The sequence below is a fragment of the Molossus molossus genome, unplaced genomic scaffold (genome assembly GCF_014108415.1).
Source record: "Molossus molossus isolate mMolMol1 unplaced genomic scaffold, mMolMol1.p scaffold_m16_p_13, whole genome shotgun sequence".
In the NCBI taxonomy this organism is placed as follows: Eukaryota; Metazoa; Chordata; class Mammalia; order Chiroptera; family Molossidae; genus Molossus; species Molossus molossus.
The window spans coordinates 34,165,040-34,180,751 of record NW_023425348.1 but is presented as its reverse complement, the minus strand read 5'-3'; the positions used below and the strand labels follow the sequence as shown (position 1 = coordinate 34,180,751).

At 40.5% G+C, this 15,712-nt stretch overlaps 1 long non-coding RNA gene across 9 annotated transcripts in view; it reads right to left on the bottom strand.

Annotated features, from left to right (window-relative positions):
• LOC118628119 overlaps nt 1-15,712 on the bottom strand; it is an 80,644-nt gene that overhangs the window by 46,070 nt on the left and 18,862 nt on the right. The window contains exon 1 of one of the 9 annotated variants that reach the window (XR_004959245.1): nt 15,475-15,497. The exons of 6 other annotated variants lie outside the window; for them this stretch is intronic. This is a non-coding gene — a long non-coding RNA (uncharacterized LOC118628119). Of the gene's footprint in view, nt 1-3,348; nt 3,507-7,673; nt 7,731-15,474; nt 15,498-15,712 lie in introns of those variants that run through there. 2 more of the 9 variants (XR_004959246.1, XR_004959244.1) reach the window with 2 other exon arrangements.

Below are 15,712 nucleotides of genomic sequence, written 5' to 3'. Positions count from 1 at the left end.
TCTGAGTCATTCCAACAGCCTCTTAACCTATCTGCCTGACTCTAAGGTCTCCTAATCAGACCAGCCTTTGCACTGCTCCCTAAACCGCAAGCTAGGCTGACACTCTCCTCCTCTAAAGCTGTGTGTGGCTCCTCATTACACAGGGAATAAAATACAAATCCTTGACATGCTACTCAAGAACATGCTGAATCTTGACAATGCTTTAGCTGCTAATGTTTGGAAATGAAAAATAAATAGAAAGAAAATAAACTTATAAAATAAACTAGATATATTACATAAAAACTGTTCTCTAAAAATTCACGGCAAAAATGATGTGTTTGTGTGTGTTTATATATATATATATATATATACATGTAGGTAGATATGTGGTAGGCAGTTAGACAGGCATGAGCAGAGCAAGATGATGGGCCAGGTACAGAAGGTCACCAGGGTGAAAAGCCCCAGGTGCCTAGCAATGGGCAAAACTGGGAAAACAAGGACCTAGCCCCCAGGGTGAACTCTCCTCCCCTAGCATATTGATGGTCCTGCAGTTTAAGCTCCCTGACCTTTCATATCATTGGTTGTGAGTTTCAGACCCTCTCCTGACCTTTCCTCCCCGGATGTTGCTAACCATGCATTAGATCCCCTTGGAGGAGGAACAAGAGGCCGATAAGTGGCCTCCTGGGACTCCCAGGTGAGACCCTTTCACAACCACTCCCTTGAGCATGAACTCCTAGGGATAATATCAAAGGCCTCAATATAACAGCTCCAGGCCCAGAAAAGCAGCTAAACCAGACAAGTGACACCATGGCTGCCTCAGGACCAGCTGCATGGACTAATGACCCCCTGGAACTGACTAATCAGTGGAGAACACAACCCTGAAAGGACACAACCCTTTCAGGGTTGTGGAAACTGGTAAATATTCTATTGAGCTCCTCCCTGGGACCTCTCCTAAAATCCCCACCCTTAAAAGCCCTTAGGACAGCCTGACCAGTGTGGCTCAGTGGATGGAGCATTGTTACATGGACTGAGAGGTCCCGGTTTGATTCCTGGTCAAGGCACAGGCCTGGGTTTCAGGCTCAATCCCCAGTAGGGGGCATGCAGGAGGCAGCCCATCTCTATCACATCGATGTTTCTGTCTCTCCCTTCCTCTCTCTCTAAAAAAAAAAATCAATAAAAACTATATATTTTTTTTATCCTCACCCGGGGACATTTTTGCATTCATCTTCAGATAGAGCAAGAGGGAGAGAGGGAGAAAAAAAGAAAGAAGCATCGATGTGAGAGAGACACATCAACTAGCTGCCACCCACTTGACCCTAAATGGGGCCAGAGACAAACCGCAACTGAGGTACGTGCCCTTAGCAGGAACCAAATCCAAGTCTCTGTGGACCATGGGCCGACACTCTAACCACTGAACTAAACCAGCCAGAGCAAAAAAACCATATTTTTTTAAAAAAAGCTCTTAGGACAGAGGACCCAGTTCCTCTCCCTCCTGGGAGCACGCCAGAGCCTTTCCATCCCCCTCTCTTCCCCACCAGGTTTGTTACATTTACCTTTCTCTCATGGGCTCCAAGGGGGCCCCTTTTGCCTCTGTAACTTATTTCCTGAGCCTCTTTCTTCTACATTTGTGACTTTCTAAATAAACTTTCTCTTATAGTTTGAGTCTTGGCTCTGAATCATTTCTTAGCCAGAACTCAAGTACCAAGGTTGCTAAACCAAAGTCTGGTCTGGCTCCACCTGTCTAACACTTGGTGCTGTTTTAGCTGCCAACAGACAGATGTGCACACAAGCGTGTGTGCACAAACACACACACACACACACAAACAGTGTTATAAATGGTTATTGGGGTTTCTAGGCTAGCCCACAGAAGTCTATTCAATATATAACTGTAAGCAAACTGTGCAGGTGCAATTTTAAAAACTACTCAGCAATGCCAATAAATAAAACAGAAAAACCACTAACATTTTAAATTATTATTATTTTTTTAATCCTCATCCAAGGATATTTTTTTATTTATTCAGATAGAGTGAGGGGAAGGAGGAGAAAGGGGAGGGGGGAACATTGATGTGAGAGAGACACATCAACTGATTGCCTCTCGCACAACCGGACCAGAGCCAGGACAAAATGAAACCGAGATATGTGCCCTTGACTAGAATCGAACCCAAGACTCTTTGGTCCATGGGCCAACACTCTAACTGCTGAGCCAAACTCAGCAGTCCAGGACTTAAATTATTTTTTAAAGAAATATATCTTGACTACTGGCCCTTGATGTGACAAGATGTACAGACAACTCCATTTGTCTTAGTAGCTAACATTTACTAGTGCCTGAAATATATCAGATCATGTTCTCAGACCTTCAGAAAACATAGCATTACAAGTATTTGATCTCACAACAACCTTATAAAATAGATATTATTATTATTTCCCACTTAAAACAAGGAAACTGAGGGTCAAGGAAGTTACATGACTTGCCCAAGGTCAGGGCCAGCTAATAGTGGAAGTGTTTAAAGCTGTCAGCGAGAGACTGGCTGGGGACAAAGCTGGGTAGTCAGGATTCGATACAGGGTACATGATGTTTTGCTGAGGTCATTTTGATGCTAGTGATTTGTTGTTGTTGTTGTTGTTAATCCTCACTGGATGATATTTTTCCTATTGATTTTAGAGAGAGTGTAAGAGAGGGGAGAAGGAGGTGAGAGAGAGGAGTGAGAGAGAAACATCAACGTGGTAAAGACACATTGATTGGTTGCCTCTGCACATTCCCCAATCAGGGCCAGAGATCGAACCTGCCACCCAGGTACATGTCCTTGACTGAGAATCAAACCCAAGACCCTCCTGTCCACAGGCCAATGCTCTAACCACTGAGCCAGGGCAATGCTAGTGATATTTTGACATTCACACTTAATCCATTTTGCTAAAGAATAAAGCATTACATTTTCAACTTTGAAAATATCCTCATATACTTGAAACCTATATAATTTTATTATCCAATGTCACCCCAATTAATTCAATAAAAATTTTATTTTATTGATAAGGAGTATTACCAGACATGAATAAGGTTATTTCATATTGACAAAACAGTCAATTCATTAAGAAGACATACTAGTGCTAAATGTGTTTGCATCTAATAAAAGAACTTTAAGCCCTGGCCAGGTTGCTCATTTGGTTGGAGCATCATCTGGTACACCAAAATGTTGCAGGTTCGATCCCAGTTGGGGTGAGAACAAGAGGCAATCAATTTTTCTCTCTCACATCAATGTCTCTCTCTCTCTTCCTTCCTCTCTCTCTAAAACAACAACAAAAATATCCTCACTGAGCACTAAAAAAAAGAAAAGAACTTCAATATTTTTTTAAAAATCAGAAGAAACTCACCCTGATGTCAAGATAGAGTGAGGATCAGATGGGGTATTCAGGAATGGGGCTGGAGTCAGAGATGTGGTGAGAGATGGTGAAGCTTAGAAAGGAGGTAAGGCTGTTACATTATTTTTTCACTTTTTATAAGTGATTGGTTTGATAGTTAGGGTCACAGAATGTTCACTGTGTCAAAATGGTCGAGACAAAATGTTCTACTTCAAAGAGGGGCTTGCAGGAGGAAGAGGTTAAGCCGTGAGTGCTAACCACAGCCTGTCTTGGGCAGAAGCAGAAGGAAGCCTCAAGCCAAGTAATAGAAGAAACGTTGCTTTCTGTTTGGGTTGTCAGAAAAAGCAAAGAATCAGTACACTACTTTTGCAATGGATGAGTTTACAAAATTGCAGAAAGTATGTCAAAACTTGAAAGATAAGACGCATTTTTTTTCATCCTCTTCATGCAGTACCTTTTTGCTGTGTAGTATTTCCCATATGCAAACTGAGATCATTTGACAAAGTGGCATCCCCTCTAGTATTATCCATGGATCAAGAAAAATGGGAAAATGTCCAGCAATACATCAAAAAAAGTATTCACCATGACCAAGTGGGATTCATTCCAGGGATGCAAGGCTGGTACAATATTCGCAAATCAATAAATGTGATACACCACATAAACAAAATGAAGAATAAAAACCACATGATCATATCATAGATGCTGAAAAAGCATTCGACAAAATCCAGCATCCATTTCTGATAAAAACGCTCAGCAATGTGGGACTAGAGGGATCATATCTCGACATAATAAAGGCCATATATGAAAGACCTACAGCCAACATCATACTCAATGGGCAGAAACTAAAAATATTTCCCTTAAGAACAGTAACAAGACAGGGATGTCCACTTTCGCCACTCTTATTTAACATAGTACTGGAAGTCTTAGCCACAGCAATCAGACATGAAGAAAAAATAGAAGGGATCCAAATTGGAAAGGAGGAAGTGAAACTGTCATTATTTCAGATGACATGATATTGTACATAGAAAACCCTAAAGACTCCATCAAAAATCTACTAGACTTAATAAATGAATTTGGTAAAGTAGCAGGATACAAAATTAACGTCAAGAAATCAATGGCATTCTTATACACCAATGATGAACTCACAGAAAGAGAAAGTGGAAAAACAATCCCATTTACCATCGTGGCAAAAAAAATTAAGATACCTAGGAATAAACTTAACCAAAGAAGTAAAGGACCTACTTGCAGAAAACTACAGACCACTGAAAAAAGAAATAGAGGAAGATATAAAAAAGTGGAAGCACATACCTTGTTCATGGATTGGAAGAATTAACATCATTAAAATGTCCATACTACCCAAAGCAATCTATAGATTCAATGCAATCCCCATCAAACTACCAATAACATATTTCACAGAACTAGAACAAATACTTCAAAAGTTTATATGAAACCAAAAAAGACCCCGAATAGCCACAGCAATTTTGAAAAAGAAGGACAAAGTAGGTGGGATCACCATACCAGATATCAGGTTATACTACAAAGCGACTGTAATCAAAACAGCCTGGTACTGGCACAAGAACAGGCATATAGACCAGTGGGACAGAACTGAAAACCCAGAAATGGACCCAAGGCGATATGCTCAATTAATATTTTACAAAGGTGGCAAGAGCATACAGTGGAGTAAAGACAGCCTCTTTAATAAATGGTGTTGGGAAAATTGGACAGCTACATGCAAAAAAATGAAACTAGACCATCAATTTAACCATACACAAAAATAAACTCAAAATGGATAAAAGACTTAAATGTGACCCGTGAATCCATAAAAATTCTAGAAGAAAATGTAGGCATCAAAATTTTGGACACCATATGCAGCAGAATTTTCACTAATATATCACCTAAGGCAACAGAAACAAAGGAAAAAATGAACACATGGGACTACATCAAACTCAAAAGCTTCTGCACAGCAAAAGAAACAATCATCAAAATGGAAAGGCAACCCACTGTACGAGAGAACATCATTGCCAATGATACATCAGATAAGGGGTTAATTTCCAAAATATATAGAGTACTCATACAACGCAACAAAAGGAAGACAAAGAACCCAGTTAAAAAATGGGCAGAGGAGCTGAATAGACACCTCTCCAAACAGGACATACAAATGGCCAAGAGACATAGGAAGAAATGCTCAACATCACTAATCATCAGAGAGATGCAAATTAAAACAACAATGAGGTATCACCTCACCCCTGTCAGAATGGCCGCCATCAACAAATCACCAAACAACAAGTGTTGGCGAGGGTGTGGAGAAAAGAGGACTCTAGTACACTGCTGGTGGGAATGCAGACTGGTGCAGCCACTGTGGAAAACAATATGGTGTTACCTCAAAAAATTAAAAATTGAACTTCCATTTGACCCAGTGATCCCACTTCTAGGAATATACCCTAAGAAGCCTGAAACACCAATCAGAAAGAATATATGTACCCCCATGTTCATAGCAGCACTATTTACAATAGCTAAGATCTGGAAACAGCCCAAGTGTCCATCAGTAGACGAATGGATAAAAAAGCAGTGGTACATATACACAATGGAGTACTATGCAGCGGTAAGAAAGAAAGATCTCTTATCCTTTGAGACGACATGGAGGGACCTGGAAAGTATTATCCTAAGTGAAATAAGCCAAGCAGAAAAAGACAAATACCACATGATCTCACTTATATACGGAATATAATGAACACAACAGTCTGAGGAATACGGTAGACCCAGAAACATGGAAGTAGGGCACAGACTGACATCCCTCAGAAGAGGGGGTGGTGGGATTGGGAAGAGATAAACCACAGAACTTTATGCATGTATGCATAACCAATGGACATGGACAACAAAGCCAGGGACGGGGTGGGGGGATGAGGAGGGGGATGCCAATGGGGTAAAAAAGGAGAAACATCTGTAACAAAAAAAATATTAAAAATTAAAAAAAAAAAGAAAAATGAGAAAATGGGATACAGCATTAGGTTCAAATCCAGACTTCACCACTTGCCAGCTGCATGTCCTCAGGCAAATCTCAACCTCTCTGAACCGCAGTTCCTTCATTGATTAAAAGGGAATAATAATACTACCTAAATATTGGAGTTGTTGTGGGCCTTAAATTATGCCTCTACTAGTCAGCATTCAGTAAATATTCATCAAATGACTAGCGTGGCTAATGGGATTACAGTTGAGTATTTTTCTTTTGTGAATTTCTTAAATTTCCTGCCATGAGTATATATTGCTTTCGCTATTAGAAACAAAAGTAATAAATGTATTCTCAACACAGCAATATTCAGTAGGCACCATGGGATATCAGTGGTTTTCTATCCTCTAGTGGTTACTGGGGTCAGCGCACTATATCCAGACCCACAGCACTTAATTGAAGCTGAGACCAGTGGTAGCTCAGTGCCCACTCAATGGGAGCCCTGTTCTATCCATTACATATTGATCCCTGTCCTGCCATTCGCTCGGTCTGCCACTCAGCTGGATGTTTCCAGCCACCCAGTCCTCAGGGAGCTCCATTTTTTATCCTAGTTTCATTGATTTGGCTCCAAAGTCTGTAGGCACTGCCATCGACTGCAGGAGTCAAGCCCGCTGTAGGCCTTTGGAAATCAGGGAGAGTGTGGGCGAGTGCACTAAATGAAGTAAAACTCTGGCAGGAAACCAGCTTCTAACTCTAAAGCTTCCCCATGTAATCTTACTTTTAGGTTCGTGGGTCCCAGAACTGCCTTAGTAATGAGACAAAAGATGGATGGAGGGATCTAAGTCAGTTACACCAGCTCCTGAGGCATTCTAGCACCAGGAAGCAGAACCAGGGTACTCTGTCATGGTTGAGCTACCTGAACTGCTCACCCTCTCATGCAGGGGGCCCATTCTCACTCAAGGAGGTAGGGGAAGAGGCAAAGGGCCCAGATCTTTCTGAGCGTGTGGGCTTCTGGGAACACAAGGTGTGGCTCATTAGCTTCCTCTGAAAACCACTCCTGCTTGCTTGTTCCTGTATCAGCAAATATCAGTGCCATCCACCCTGCTGCCTAAATCGGAAGTCTAGGTGTTATCCTTGACCACTTCCCCTTTAGAATGGCTCTTGTAGCTACCAACTTCCACTGTTACCAACCAGTCGAACCTCATGCTCTCCTGTCTCTGTAACAGCTATCTCCCAAATAGGAGAGTTGTTTGAATGCCATGTGGCCTCAGAGGATAGCTAGAGAGGATAGGGAACATGTTAGGGTCACACAGGCAGGGAGGGACAGGCATATCCAAAGGAGAGTCCAGGCTTTCAGGTCCCGAATCTAGCACTGCTCCTGGACACCAACCTGCTCCATTTGTTCCTTTCTTTGCTGTATGTGCATTGACACCCTGATAAGTGCCAGACACAATCATTGTCTCCCTCTGGGGTTTCTCCAGCGTCACCTCTGGGGGGTGGCTCCCCATGTTGGATCATAGTTTTCTGCCCATGTCCCCATGACTCCTGCAGGTAGAGGAGAGCATCTCTCAGTCACCTGCCGGTCTTCTCATTCCAGCATTCCAAAAGTTTACTTTTGTGTGGTCTACTCGCAGACAGTTTCTGAATTAGTGAGGCCAACAGAAAACACTCATATCAAGGCAAAGACTCTCTGTGATTCCAACATTTAAAACACAGATAAAAGGAAATATTTCCCTTTAGACCAAATTTATAATCTACATAGGCAAGGGAAACAGGAAAGTTGATCTGGTCCTGTTTTTATTCCTACCACACTCCATAACTTCTTGGTATGTTGGTGCTCAGAGCTTGGTAGGTTGGTTCTCCACAGTACCCAAGATTCCAATTGATTCATTTAGTTTGTGTTAATGAATGCATACTGTGGGCCAGGCATGGTAATGGGTTTGGGAACACAGTGCTGTTTCACATAGACAGATATTCTTCTCTAGAGGACCTTATAAACTAACAGAATCTGACCTAATCTATCACTTACTTTCCTTTTTAAAATATTCATTTCTGGATACCATCTTTACAAATTTCAAATATAGGATTATAAAATTATAGATTTTAGGAGACATCAAGGATATATTCATTTAGCCTCGTGCCTTTCTCCCCTTAGCCAATGTTTAAATCCCTTTTACAATACCCCTGTCAAGTGATCATGTAATCTTACTTTGGACATCTTCACCAACAGGGGATTTACTACCTCTAAGATGGTCTATTCTATTTTTAAACAGCAGAAGGAGCCAGAAGATTCTTCCCTATGTTGAACCATAATCGGTTTCCCTAAAACTTGCACTATGTTCTGTCCCCTTGGCCTACGTAGATCAAGACAGTCTAGTCTGCTCTGAGTTGACCCCTGGGCTCTGTGGGGATGGTTTTTATGTCCCCAGCCATTCTCTTCTCCAGACTAGACATCTCCACTTGATTCCACCTTTCCCCATAAACATGGTTTCAAGTTCCTTCTCTATTCAAACGGCCAACAGAGCTACTCCCTCCCACTCTGTGGAAACATAAAAAGAATCTTCACATAACAATGTTATTCTCTTTAATTCTCCCATATTATGCTCTGAAATCATATAATCATAGAGCAAATTTCTCCCACCTCTGCAACACTCCATTACATAAATCTGTAGATAGCTTTGAAACAAGCAGGTCAACTTTATTGTTCACAAACTACAGCTAATCGTATTGCGCTTTCAGGGTTGTTGTGAGTATTAGAACAGTTAATACCTGTTGAATTAAATATTTCAACAATATTGATGGAACACCCATCATGTATTGGACACTGTGCTGGGCTCTGGGTAAGATACAGTCCTGAAGATGATAGAAAAGACCTCTATTTTTATGGAGCTTACAGCCTAAAAACGGAATATAAGCATCTTTCCCAGGGCCAATCAATTTGAAATGAAGCCCAGGGGGTCCCCATGACCTAAACTAGAATCTTAAAAATGGGACCCACTGTTACAATCATCATCATCATCATAAACATAGATACAACCATATTAATACCAATGAAGCCTTTAGGTGTTATAATTTCCTTATGAGAATAATGCTTATAGAAACAGAGGAAAAATCATGGTGATGTTTCATATGAATAATAACCATTTCATCACAAATTGTCTCATTTCCTCCTCCTAGGAACCCCATATTTCCCATAAATCAGAGAGTTTCATAATAAATGAGCTGAGTGAGCTTCCACATAACCGAGTATGTAAATCTAGATTACTTTTCTAATTTGGTCAAATCAAATGAGAGATTCATCAAGGGATCCCTCGTAATAGGGCCTACTTCCATCCATCTGCCAAAGCAGTCATTCTGCCCCTAAGCCTGTCTGCGGCCATCATCTCATTCAGATGCTGGGGAGGACAGGATGTGCTTCCAACGTCAAGGGGGCTTGCAGCTTTTCCAAAAGCGGTGTCTTGGCTTCCTTATCATTCCCCATCACAATTCGCTCAGTGTTTGGTCAAGGGACTGATAGAAATGAAAGAATTATTTACTGTAAAACACGTAGCCTCTTTGCTCAATTTGAAACCACCAAGCTTCCTGTTTCTCTGTTACCGTCAGATAATCCACCATCTTGGGTGGGGTGTGCACGAAACCACCACCTACCCTCTCACCAGGGTAGGGGAGTGACCACAGGACATCATCATCTGTGTCAGAACAGTGGCAAATGTTTAGCAGAAGGGCTTCACATTTGCGTAGCTGAGAAAATGCACCATGTCCACCATGCAGCTGAGATGAGCATTAAGACTCTTTCCTTCAGCCTCTTCCATGACCTAGATGCTGACAAGATTTTAATACTATCTATGTCTTGGTCTATTAATCATAATGAGATTTATAGGGGCTAATATTTATTATCTGCAATTAGCCTGACATGGTGCTTGGTAGGTACTGTATCTCAGGTGATCCTCAGAACAATATTCTGCGATAATAAGCATTATTCTCTTTTTTCACAGAAAATTGGTTCAGAGAGGGCAAGTGCCTTGCTCAGGGTAGTTCAACAAGTCCAAGTTCAGGCCCAATCTAGTGCCCATGATCTTTTAACTCCCATACCCATGATTTTTTAACTCCCTTACCCCAGCACCCCGTACGCGAACCTTTTTATTCCCTTACCCCAGTGCCTGTCCACTATTCCCAGTCCAGAACAGAGGGTGCCACACCAGGTCGACCTTACTGCCCTAATGTTCACTCCCTTCCACTGTTGTGTCCTTGTCTATCTCCTTCCTAGTATTGAAGTTCCTGTGCAGGAAACATAATCTATTCATCTTTGTATCCCTCCCCAGAAAAGAGAATACAGTAAGGTCTCAGTAAGTGCATTTAAGGTGAAAACACATGCACAAACCAAAATACAATGCTCGAATCTCTGACTTCTACTTCAAAATTACAGAAAAACTCCTGCTTTAAAGTGAATAAGGAATCAAATCACTGATATAACCAATGTGATAGCAGCCATGGAATGATTAAACAGTTAAACTCCCTTTTTACTGCGGCTCCAAATTGCATATCCTTTTGTCATCTAAAGCTGGAGAGAATAAGTTTCCCTCACAGTTCGAGTGCACGGGAGGAGAGCTGCCCCATTTATGTAAGTTTGGCTTCACTGGGAGCAGTTGCAGAGTGAAAGGCAGAGGTCCTGGCATTGGCATTTAAGATGGGGACACCTGAAAGTCATCATTCCAAGTGTCATGGGAAAAAAATGGGACAAATGGGTGTAGAGGGACTGGTGAGCCAGGAAGGAAAGCAGACTGAGATGGTGATAACAACTGTACATTTACATAGCGTGTCCTATGTCCCAGCACTTACTTACATTCCTTGTTTTCACCCTTACAACAGTCTGAGGGACAGATACATTTTAAAGATGTAGAAATAAAACAGAGAAGTTAAATAACTTGCCTAAAGGCCTCTTTGTTGGTAAATGTAAAGCAGAGAGAATTGAACCCAAGTTTCTCTGACTCCAAAGTCTAAGCTCGTAACCATTAATGCTAATCATTAACTATACCTGCCTAACCATTTTCTCGGTTCCTTAGTGAGCAAGGACAAGAGGTTAAATACCAGAAACACACTGCATATTATTCATCGTCTTTTAGTTATATTTATGTAAAAGCTAAATGTATAGTTTCCATCTTGTAATATGAATGTTATTCTAAATTAATCTTTTGGTTGTCAATACAAGTCTGGGCTAACAACTGTCTCTAGATAACATACAGAGACATTTGGACTCAGTGTCTCCAAACTGACCATTTTATTTAAGAAACTGATATCCAGACTGGGTGGGCCAGATAAGCAGCAGCCGTTATGAACTTGATCCTGATGAAATGCTGTTTGTTTCACTTGTGTTTGTAGAGTCGATTATGGCCTACCAGCCACGTCATACATGTTATTTCATTCCCTCTAAGGAAAATTGTGAGGTAGGTAAGGTAAATAATATTTCTATTGTACCAATGAGGAGACTCACCCAGAATTAGAAACCTACTATGTGGTAGAACTGGGACTCTAGTTCAGGTCCCAAGGATCTAAATCCCAAATAAATGAATGTCTAGCCCTTTTAATCCTTCACTAGTGCAGATGGGACTATGCTCAAGGCTTGACTCTACCACACATCTCCTTTGTCAACTAGGGGAATGAGGATATCTCACGGGATTGTGACACAATGAAATAATGTAGGTAGAGCCCCTTCAATAAAGCAGTGAACAGAACAGATGCAGATCCTGCCCTCATAGACCTTATAGTCTGGAGTTAGGAGATGGGGAGTGAAAAACAAAATTCAGTAATTACGCACTTAGTTATCAAGTTACAATAATAATGCATGTTACAAAGGGAGAATGCAAAGCACTATGCAAGCATACAGTAGGTTGAGCTAGCCTCCTGCATGGCTGAGGGAAGGCCTCCCTAGGCAGTGACAGCTAAGCCGAGATCTGAAGGATGAGTGGCAATTAACAAGGAAGTGAGGGTGTGGGTGATCGTTGATGAGGAAGCCTGGTACCCTTGAGGAACAAAGAAATGACTGTGCCTGAAGTGTAAAGAGCTCCAGGAAGGATGATGTGAAAAGATGCTGGTGAGGTTCCTCCTGGCCATGTGGAACCTTAACAAGTCAAGTTAAAATAGTTAAACTTTATCCTAAGAGCATCAGGAAGTGATCAAAGGGCTTTAGGCAAATGCTAGCTACTTCTCTCAGGATCTTGAACAAGTCACCTCAAGACTATCTCTGCTCCAGCCACCTAATATAGTTTCTTCTCTCTCTATGCAATAATTAACCTCCAAATTCTAAAAGTACACTGAAAACCAGTGTACATACTTCTAGGAGCTTGTTTATTTGTTCTCTGAGTTGAGCAAACATTTATCAAGCATCAAGCATCAAGCATGTATATATTGGGTGCTAGGGATGCAAAGGTTCATAAGATAGAGGCACTATAATTTAAGAACTTTTAGTTTGGGGTATAGGTAGGCCAGAAGAATAAATAAGTAATCATAATAAAATAGGACCTATTACAAGAGAAAAATTTCAGGGAGGGAGTCACAGAGCCTAGAGTAAGGGGAAGTTTTTAGAAGAGGTGATTGGTCTATGGTATGTGCTCAACACATACAAGTTAGAGCCGAATCTTTTTTTCCCCAACTGTATTGAGATATAATTGATTTGTAACGATTGTGAATGTGAAGTGTAACATGTGTTGATTTGATACACCTGTACATTGCAAATGATTACCTTCATAATATTATTGAGCTGAGTCTTGAAGGATGAGGAGACGTTTACTGGGCAGAATAAAAGAAGGGAATGAACAAGATTACAAATACCATGAAAGTGGTCTTGAGATTAGTTTATCAGCAGTCAACTGGATGGATTGAAAGGGAGAGACTATCGGTGAGGAAACCAAGTAAAAACCTGGGGCACTAGTTCAAATGAAAGGTAAGGAGGGCTTACTATTCACTCAGCAGTACACCTGACTGTACTCAGTTTGCCTGACACTAAGTTGCACTTGGTAGTATAGAGTGCATGGCTTGTACCTGTTATTACATCTCCATGAATAGATGTCTGTTCCCTTTCACAAGGACATTTATCAAAGTCCTTTTAGCATCTATGCTCTGTCCCCCATGTGCACCATCAAAAGCCGAGCTAACAATTGGATTCGCGGAGCTGTAGTGGGAGTGAGGCGACCTGAACAAGGGAGGAAGGAGAGGGTTTTCCCTCTACTCGCATCATAGGCATTCCCTCCCAGGAGAGAGTAGGCAGATCTGAAAGTCAGCCAAACGTGCTCGTTATTTTCCCCCAAAGCCTGGCATGTCGTTTCCTTTTTCAGTTGAACCCATTCACCCTAGCTAGAAACCTCAAGATAATACTGAAAGCCAAAGACAAAATATGGGGAAAGGGGGAATCGTTTTTCAGGCTTCTAAAAGCTATGCTTTTGTCTCCAGGACCTTCAAGAGTTTTTTTCTCTCATTCACACACAGGAAGAAGTAGATGATCCTAAGATCCAGCAATGCCACTCCTCTGAAACTACTCAAGAGACTCACACACGTACACAAAAAAAACGATGTGTGTTTTTCCTATAAGAGAGAAAAAATGGAAGCAGCCTAAAGCCAATTAATACAACACATGCTAAATAAACCATGGTATATTCATAACACAGAATACCATGTAACAACTAAAATGAAAAGCCCTGGCCGGTTTGGCTCAGCGGTTAGAGCGTTGGCCTGCGGTCCGGAGAGACCCGGGTTCGGTTCCCGCTAAGGGCACGTACCTTGGTTGCAGTTTGTCCCCAGCCCTGGTTGGGTCGTGTGGGTGGCAACCACTCGATGTGTCGCTTTCATGTCGATGTTTCTCTCTCTCTCTCTCCCTCTCACTCTATCTGAACAAAATATCGAGAAAAAAAAAAAAAAAAAACTAAAATGAATGAAGATCTAGAAGAATGAATACAGAAAGCACTCCAAAACTGATTGTTTAGTGAGAAAGGCAATTTGAAGAATGTTAGGTATTGTATTATACCATTGGTGTAAAAAATAACCACCAACAAAGCAACAACCTGGAATAGTAATTTGTTTCCTATGGCTACATATATAAGTATTAAATGCACAGAAAGTGTTCATAGTTATTACCTCTGGGAAGGTGAGAAGGGAACCAGGGCTGAAAATGATGGTCAAAAAGAATTGAGTATTTTCTGTATTTAAAAACATTTTTCTTCACAAGAGTAATAATACACATTTATGCATCTATAATTTAATTAAATAATTTTAAGTTTAGAAAACCATAAATGATGTACTACACTGTTTTTAATAGAGAAAAGTTTGAACTACCAATATATCCAACAATAGAAACATGAAGTCAAGCATGATTCTATCCACAGGGCAGAATTTAATACAAATGATCATGTTCATTTTTATGTTCACAGAGGTAAAGAAATTAGTAATTTATACTTTCATTTAAAAGGAAGTAGATACTAATTATTGTGTTCTGAATTATCCCTTTTTTGTTTAATAAATATATACACAAAAGGTGTAAGATAATTTTATATTAAAAGTTTATAGTTATTTCTACATCTATATGACTCTGGTTGTATCTTCTTTTCCTTCTTTATTTCTTAATTTTCCTATAAGGAGTAAGTAATAAGAAAAATTCTATTTTAAAAAATGAAAATGATATGAGAAAATTGAACTAGAAATAATGAGAGAAAGGTAAGAGGAAGAAATGCATAGTGGTGGATAATAATGTAGGGAAAGATGTTATTGGGATTTTTCAAAAGAGATCTACTTATTTTCCAGAGAGTTAAGGGGAAAAATATTTTTGTTCTCAGAATTTCTCAGTATTATTTCCAAGCCATCGAGCTCCTAAATATAACCTAAGATGATGATTTTACAAGCAAGCCAATATAAACATAGTAAATGTTTATACGTCTATATTAACAACATGACATTGGAACTGCAAAAGTTCTTTCACATTGGCTATACTTTATTTTTCTAAAAAATTTCCATTCAAGTCCCCTTTAAAACTATAACACCCCCCATCCCGGCCCCATGGCTTTAGATTTCAAGAAAAGGCAGAACTAGATTAACAGAACAATACTTAGGAGTGGGCCAGCGGGTGGAGGGACAAGAGGGAGGGAGAAAGAAAGTTAAGCATTTGGGCAGGAACTGGATAGGGAGAGCTTTTTGCAGAGACTTACCTTAAAGTTACTACTGTAATGTGTATTCAGGTCATCTACGGATCTTATGAAAATGCAGATTTTTTTTTAAATATATTTTTTTATTTTTTAAGAGAAAGGAAGGGAGAATGGGGGAGAGAGAGAAACATCTACTTTTTGGTTCACAGGACAATGCCCAACCAACGGAGCCACACTGGTCAGGGTGCAAATGCAGATTTAGATGCAGCAAGTGTGGGTGGAACTCCCACATGATACTCAC